The 7,973-nt window shown below is 34.5% G+C and overlaps 2 pseudogenes; both read right to left on the minus strand.

Annotated features, from left to right (window-relative positions):
* Positions 1-310: 310 nt before the first annotated feature.
* Positions 311-2,712, minus strand: LOC142625086 (putative glutathione S-transferase; annotated as a pseudogene).
* Positions 2,713-4,762: 2,050 nt separating this feature from the next.
* LOC142623951 (glutathione transferase GST 23-like) lies at positions 4,763-7,180 on the minus strand (annotated as a pseudogene).
* Positions 7,181-7,973: the final 793 nt, after the last annotated feature.

The raw sequence follows: 7,973 nt of genomic DNA on the forward strand, positions 1-7,973 counted from the left end.
GGTATGATATGCTTCTTTAGGCAGGAAATCAGGGAGTGGGCTTGAGCCTTGCGAGACGGGCGGTTGGGCTTGACATCAAGTTGTATCATTTGAAATGGGACCGAGCGCTCTAGAATCTAGATGCTAGTCAATCCAAAATTATAAAGCCGTTTCCTGGATGCACCCAATTATACATCAGTGTAATGACTTACTAATAATAACCTCTCGTTACACAGAAAATAACCATTAACCTCTCGTTATTGATTATCAAAAAAAAAAAAAAAACTCTTCGTTATTATTCCAAATAACAGTACGGACACACAAAAGTAAATCACTGAGATGCTGACAACATTTCTTTACGACTCTTCTTGAAAAAGAACAACATTTTATCATGATCAGGAAGATTTTCTTTAATTATAGGAACTTCCTCAAAATTCTCTTTCCATGCATGCAAGCGGGGCAATGCATGGGCTTCCAGCAGTTTTTACTTCAATAGTTCAATTATTTCTTCAATGACACCAAACCATTGTGCAATTGTTCCAAATGCTATGTCCACTATACCAATTCTGTCTCCCCCAAAAAATTTCTTCTCACCTAGGCCCTGCTCTTCCATAACTTTTAGCATTTGCAAACTGTCCTCAGCGGCGGCGCCACATATAGGTCAGGGTGGTCCTGGGACCACCCTGACCTGAATTCTTTTATATATATATATATATATATATATATATATATATATATATATAATAAAAAAATTTATTTATCTACCTTTAAAAAAAAATTAGGAACACCCTCAAAAAAATTAGGAACACTTTCAAAAAAATGACCTGAATTCTTTTATATATATATATATATATAATAAAAAAATTTATTTATCTACCTTTAAAAAAAAATTAGGAACACCCTCAAAAAAATTAGGAACACTCTCAAAAAAATTTTATGCCAATAAAATTAAATTTTGGTAGATTATTTGTTACATTTTGGCTGGTATCAGTTTTTAGAAGAAAAAAAGAAAAACTCTTAAACTAACAAACTCGTCAGCACAACATGCCATTACTTGCGTCGAACGCCTAAAAAATAAATCCAACTATCGCAAAGGTCTCTCCTTCTTCTTCTTCTTCTTCTTCTTCTTCCTTTTCTTCTTCTTTGCTTCGTCTCAAACGTTCTGCTAGTCTACCTCTTCTTTCTTTTTTTCCTCTAGTTTTTGCTTTGTCAAGTTTTTCTTTAGTTTGTTTTTTAGACTTTTACCTTTTTGACCCCACCCACGTGACAAAGCTTTGGAAATGACAAAACTCAAAAAGCTAACAAAAGATTTTGATTTCAAATTTATTTATTGAGTCTTGCCTCTTCCCAATATGATATACATATATACACTCTTATTGTACTATTTTTTGTTGTTGTTTTTCATTATTTAATTACATATTTATGTTTTAATATTCTAAAACAATAATTGTTATGTAATAACTAAATGATTTGAGTGTCAAAAAAGAAAAACTAATGATTTGTTTATTTGAGGTTTACTTATTTGGATCAATAATTTTATGTTGTATAATAAAATATAAATATATATTATTTTTATTTTTTTTAGAAACCCCAAAATACCCTGAAACGGTACGTCGAAATAGATCGGTACCAAAATATTCCGTTCCACTAAACAAACCGAAACAAGATCCAAAACGGTATTCATAACATTGCTTTCAAGCAAAAAGAAAAAGCTAAAAAAAAATTGAACTAAAATCTAAAAAAGAAAAAATTGTAATAGAGAATCTGAAGAAAAAAAATTTGTAACAGAGCAAGCCCACCGAGGAACACCCTGAGAAACAATCCTGCAGCCGCCACTGACTGTCCTTCAGGGCCTTCTTTTGCTCCTCGCCATTGGATTGAAATACTGACAAAATTGCAGCCGGAGCCTATCAAAATTTAAGATGTAATGAGAACTAGGTTGTTTTTATCAAATGAAACTTGGCTTGGTTTTTTCTTAGATAATGAATTTTAATTTCCTAATTTCGCCTGTGTTAATGTCTAGTGTCAATTTTTTTCCCCTAACTGGTCTCAACCCCAAAATTAAAAAGGGTCTGTGACAGATTGATGGCTAATGTAAAAGTTTAATCACTTTTTAGGAATGGAATAGATGTAAATTATTTCCATTTACTTGTTGAGGATTTATAATCAAGAAAAATGTCCTTAATTTTGCAAACATGGACAAAAAAAAAAAAAAATTGAAGTAATCATATTGACATAAGGCATAAGCATTTTAGCTCATTACGTGTGGAGCAAATAGTAAGACTAGAAATATAATGATATACCTGGAAATAGCATGTCCTTCGAAAAAAGAAAAAAGAAATATTATAACTTCTCTTCAACAAAATTAACCCAAAATCGAGCCTTGGCTCTCTCGTCAGGGTCAGTTGGCAGCAACGGAGTCAGTGGCCATGTCTGTTCATTATATTCAACGATTAATGTGGACTCACAAATTGGTTTTCCACCATGAACAAGTACTGGAATTTTCTTGTGCACAAGATTATACTGTAGAAGCAGAAGACTTTTGTTGGACAGATCTTCTTCAATGTATTCATAAAAAATGCCCTTTAAGCAGCGTTTGGATACGGATGAAAAGCCAGCGTCTGCGTCTGCTGTTTCCTTTTTTTTCTTGCATCTCTCTCTGAGATATTTTCCACTTCTCGTAGTTTCTTGCAAACCCCTAAATTTTAGAGCCCATATCACTCTATGACTCATGTTGGGTTTTACTCAATCTAGAGCAGACTACTCTTTGTTTACTAAGAAGACTTCTACCTCATTCATTGTTCTTATAGTATATGTTGATGATATTTTACTTGCTAGTGACAACAAGCAAGCAGTGGATGAATTAAAGGTTCTTCTTGATCAACAGTTTAAATTGAAGGACTTGGGTGATTTAAAGTTCTTTTTGGGTCTTGAAGTAGCAAGGGCTACAAATGGCATTAGCTTATGTCAAAGGAAGTACATCCTGGATCTATTGAAAGAGGCTGGCATGATGGGGTGTAAACCAGCCAAGATTCCAATGGATCCTAATGTCAAGCTCAGTAAGTATGAAGGTAAAGCCTTACAAGATCCTAGTTCCTATAGGAGGCTTATAGGAAGGCTTCTATACTTAACCATAACCAGACCAGATATAACCTTTGTTGTGAATCGTTTGAGTCAATTCATGGCATATCCTAGAGAACCACACTTACATGCAGCCAATAAAGTCTTGCAATACCTCAAGGCAACACCAGGTCAGGGTCTATTCTTTGCAAGCAAGTCAGACCTGCACTTGAAAGCCTTCACTGATGCAGACTGGGCTTCTTGTCCTGACACTAGAAGGTCTGTGACAGGGTTTTGTGTCTTTCTTGGTGAGTCTCTAGTCTCTTGGAAGTCAAAAAAGCAACAAATAGTCTCAAGATCATCAGCAGAATCAGAATATCGAGCCATGGCAGTAGCTGTTTGTGAGGTCATTTGGTTTTTGTATTTGCTTAGTGATCTTCAAGTCAAGCACCCTCAAGCAGCACTTTTGTTTTGTGACAGTCAAGCCGCCCTTCACATAGTTGCAAACCCGGTTTTCCATGAACGAACGAAGCATATTGAGATAGATTGTCATCTAGTGAGGGATAAGGTTTTGGAAGGGTATATCAGAATGTTACATGTTAAAACTAATTCCCAAATTGCAGATTTGTTGACAAAGGCTTTAAATGCTCATCAATTCTCCTTTCTTGTGTCCAAGTTGAATATGGTCAACATTTATGCCCCTATTCCACTTGAGGGGGGGTGTCAAAATTCTACAAAGAAAGACAGAAATGATCATGACAGAAGCAAGGATCAAGTGAAGAAGAAGATTCCCAAAACTTTGTACACTGTCCACTGTGTTAGTTTTATATTTATACTACATGTAACTTTGCATTTCTGTGTTAGTTTTAGTGAGCACGTGGTTTACATGTGTGTGGTAGTTATTTTTATTAATCAAGTTTAGAGGGAAATCTGATAGTTAGTTAGTGATTAGTTAGTTAGTCCGTTTCCCCTGTTTTCCCTTCCTTGTATATATATACATTCAGCTCTGTAATCTGTTTCCTTAATGCAATATACACAGACATTCTCCAAGTCCAGAAACTGTTTTCTCTGTTTTCCTAATACATATCACTCTATGACTGAAGGGATTTGGCCTGAATAAGCTTCACTTCTTTCATTAGTAATGACTAATCAGGGATCAAGTTAGAAAGTCTAGTACACCAAGGTACCAACAGCCGTATTTTCTTTCTTGGCAATAAGTTTTTTTTGCTAGCTTACGCATTTTCTTTTCCTTCTTGTTTAGATTTGAAATAATGCGTTTTTTTATAATTATTATTATTATTTTATACTTTGGAATTATGATGTCTTTGTTTCTCAAAAAAGAGTAGTGCCATCCTTAAAAAAATAAAGAGTAGTGTTGCATTACAACATTTTCACAACAAAGATTATTATGTGGCAATTGGTTTTATTTGGACCCCTTACTTAAATCATTTATTTACTTACAGCTGACTGTTTATCTTCTATGATTTATTGTGAAATTTTTGTATCCCTAGCTTTATTCTTTAGAGAAATAATGTGCATTTATCAAATGGGTCAATTTTGTTAAGATTTAAATGGAGGTGAAAGGTTGAAATTGGCTTCATTCTCAATGTTGATGAATTAAATTGATACAGTTAATAGTTGGAGAAATAAATTTAATTTTGGCCAATCACTGAAAGATCAAATTAGTAATTTAACTTCTATTTTTAGTGACAACGATAGAAGTATAAACAAGGAAGAGTCTTCCTTATTCTTGCAAATTGAAGTACAGATACACCTTAGACATAGAAAGGGACTGAATACAATCATAGTTCACTCCCACTTCAAATTCCTTAATTATATTAGGAGTAGTTCAAACTTCAAAGTAGAAAGAAACCAGCTCTAAAAGTCACTTAATTAGATACCAAGTACATTTCTCTAATCCCCTTTAACTGGATCAACATTTTATCACGATCAGGAAGGTTGTCTTTGATTACAGGAACTTCCTTGAAGTTCTTTGTCCACGCATGCAAGCGAGGCGAGGCATTGGGTTGAAGCAATTCCAATCCAAGTGTTTCTTCAATGACACCCAGCCAGTGAGAAAATGCTCCAAATGCTATGTCCACTATGCCAATTTTGTCTCCACCGAAAAATGTCTTCTCACCTAGTCCATGCTCTTCCACAATTTTCAGCATTTCCAAACTCTCCTTAATGGCCTTCTCATGCTCCTCACCACTGGTTTAGAATAACGACCCAATAATTGAACCCTATCAAAATTTAAGAGTATTAAGTTATTTCAATTAAATAAAACTATTGGTTTTGTTATTCGTTAGGTAAAACTATTGGTTTTGTTATTCCTTAGAGCATCCACATCAGTGGTGGATACTCTTTTAAAATACAAAAACTCCTTCATTTTACACATTTTGGTAAAAAATGTGTGTATAAATATACAAATGCTACAATAACCGTGCATATATGCACGGTCATTGTAGGTCGTGTATTTACTATTTTAATAATTTCTTCTCTCTCATTGTCTCTGGGTTTGGGTCATCTCATCACCTCACTCTCCCTTTCTTCATTTGATCAAATCATTCTCCATCGCCGCCGATCATCTTTACTTGCCGTCAATAAATCATCAAGCCACGCCGATTGCCGATCATCAAACCACGCCGATCATCTATTGCCTCCAATCATCAAACCATGCCGATCATCAAACCACGCCGATCAAATCATCAAACGAAGGCCTCTCCGATCATCAAGCCATGCCAATCATCTATTGCTGCCGATCATCAAACCACGCCGATCACCAACCACACTGATCAAATCATCAAACGAAGGCCTCTCCGATCATCAAAGCACGCCGATCAAATCATCAAATCTTCAGTGGGTTTCGGGTTGGGTGGGTGATGATTTGGTTTGACTAGGTTTCGGGTTGGGTGGGTGATGAATGGGTTTAGGATTGAATGGGTTTGGGATTGACTGGGTTTGGGATTGAGTGAGTTGGTTTTTCTTGATGATGGTGGTTGGGTGGTGATGATGGTGGCTGGGTGTGGAGGGATCGTTGGTAGTGATGGGTTTGTGAGAGAGGGGTGGTGAGGGAGAGAATAATAAAAAATTGTAAAAGAATGAATATTTTATTAAATAAATGTGTAAAATAGATAAATTGATGTGTGTGTTTTGTAAAAATGAGTGTGTAAAATAGAAAAAATAGATTTTTTCGTGTAAACTAGACGAGAAGTTTGCATCTATTGATGTGGATGCTCTTAGGTAATGTTTTCTATTACTTGAGTTCCAATTAGTCTACTCTATACTAACTTGCCAAAGTTGCATAATTATATGTACTGGGTGTTATTCATATGAGACTCCTATTTATGATCCTATTTAATTTGAGAAATCACGGACATTAAACTTGGCCACAATATTGATACTGATTCTTGAGTCAAAGACACTTTAAGGATTTTTTTAAAATTTATTTTTTATAATACGATAGTTGAGAAAATATGGGTTTTAATTTTACATGTTTCCGTTAGAAATATTAAAAGGTAATAATTAGTTAAACTACAAAATTCTTGACGACACTTTAGAGACGAATTAAACGAAAAAGCAATCTCATTAAGTATGAGAGTTAAGGGATGTCTATATAAAATGAAATGTCAAACAAGCATTTAGAAAATGATTTTCTCTTTGCTTGAAACAAGAAAAAATCTCCTTAATTTCGCAAAAATAGGAAACTAAATACGAGCTGACCATTGACTTTAGGCATTTCGACTCACTGATCGAGTTGAACAAACTGCATTTACATGTAGATATAAATGCAAAAGAAAAAGTGAATTTAAACAAATAAATACACACCTTGTCTTCAGCAAATTTGACCCAAAACCGAGCTTTGGCTTTCTCATAAGGGTCAGTGGGCAGCAAGGGGTTGTGAGGCCACGTCTGGTCAATATACTCAACAATAATCATAGACTCACAAACTGGTTTTCCACCATGAACAAGTACTGGGATTTTCTTGTTAACGGGATTGTACTGTTGAAGCAGAGGACTTTTTTTTTGAAAAGATCTTCTTCAACGTATTCATATGGGACGCCTTTCAGTTTCAACGCCCATATCACTCGATAAACAAATGGACTAGACCATGCCCATGTAGCTTCACCTGATCAGCCATGCTTGTTTGATTACCTTTGCATAAATAACAAGTCATTTTTATAGGGGCCAATTTGGTCCACCTATTGTTTGGGCAGCAAGCTTGGGTATGGATGTACGATTAAACAATTACAACTTCAATTAAACAACTAATTAATAGCGATAATTGCCGGCATAACGTAGAGTTGTTCGAATGCAACTGGTGTCATTGGTGGTGACTGGTGAGGCATATTTGACTTCAAATTAAAACAACTGATCAATTGCTTATTTCTTTTTCTTCTTCTTTTTGTTTTTGGTCTAATTAAGTTAACGGGCAAATCTTATCCCCACTTTATTTAAAGAGTAAGCAACCACTTCTATAAGAGTAAGACAAATGAATAAAAAAAAATTTATATGAGAAGTTAATATTTTATTAACGAGACGACATGCATATAAGAAGTTAAATTATTTATTACTCAAAAAGAGATGAAAGTTTGGTGTTTATTACTAAAATAATAAACCACAATCCCACGTATCACAAAATTTGAATCACAAATACACATATAAGCATAACAACTGCTCAATCAATACCCGCTAATAAGGAAAAACAATACTGAAGTTCATTATCATATAAAATAATTTAAGTTTCAATCTATTCTCTCAAATACTAATCAAATAATAACATATTCCTCATGAAGGTATGTTGCCAAGCTAATACTTGTTGCAATGAAATATGTCTCCCCTCGACATCATCTATAAGATTGTAACCCAAGGCATGCAACATTTTAACCTAAAACAAAGAGTATAAACCAATGTAAAGGTCAACTAAAATAGAT

The sequence above is a fragment of the Castanea sativa genome, chromosome 2 (genome assembly GCF_040712315.1).
Source record: "Castanea sativa cultivar Marrone di Chiusa Pesio chromosome 2, ASM4071231v1".
Lineage (NCBI taxonomy): Eukaryota > Viridiplantae > Streptophyta > Magnoliopsida > Fagales > Fagaceae > Castanea > Castanea sativa.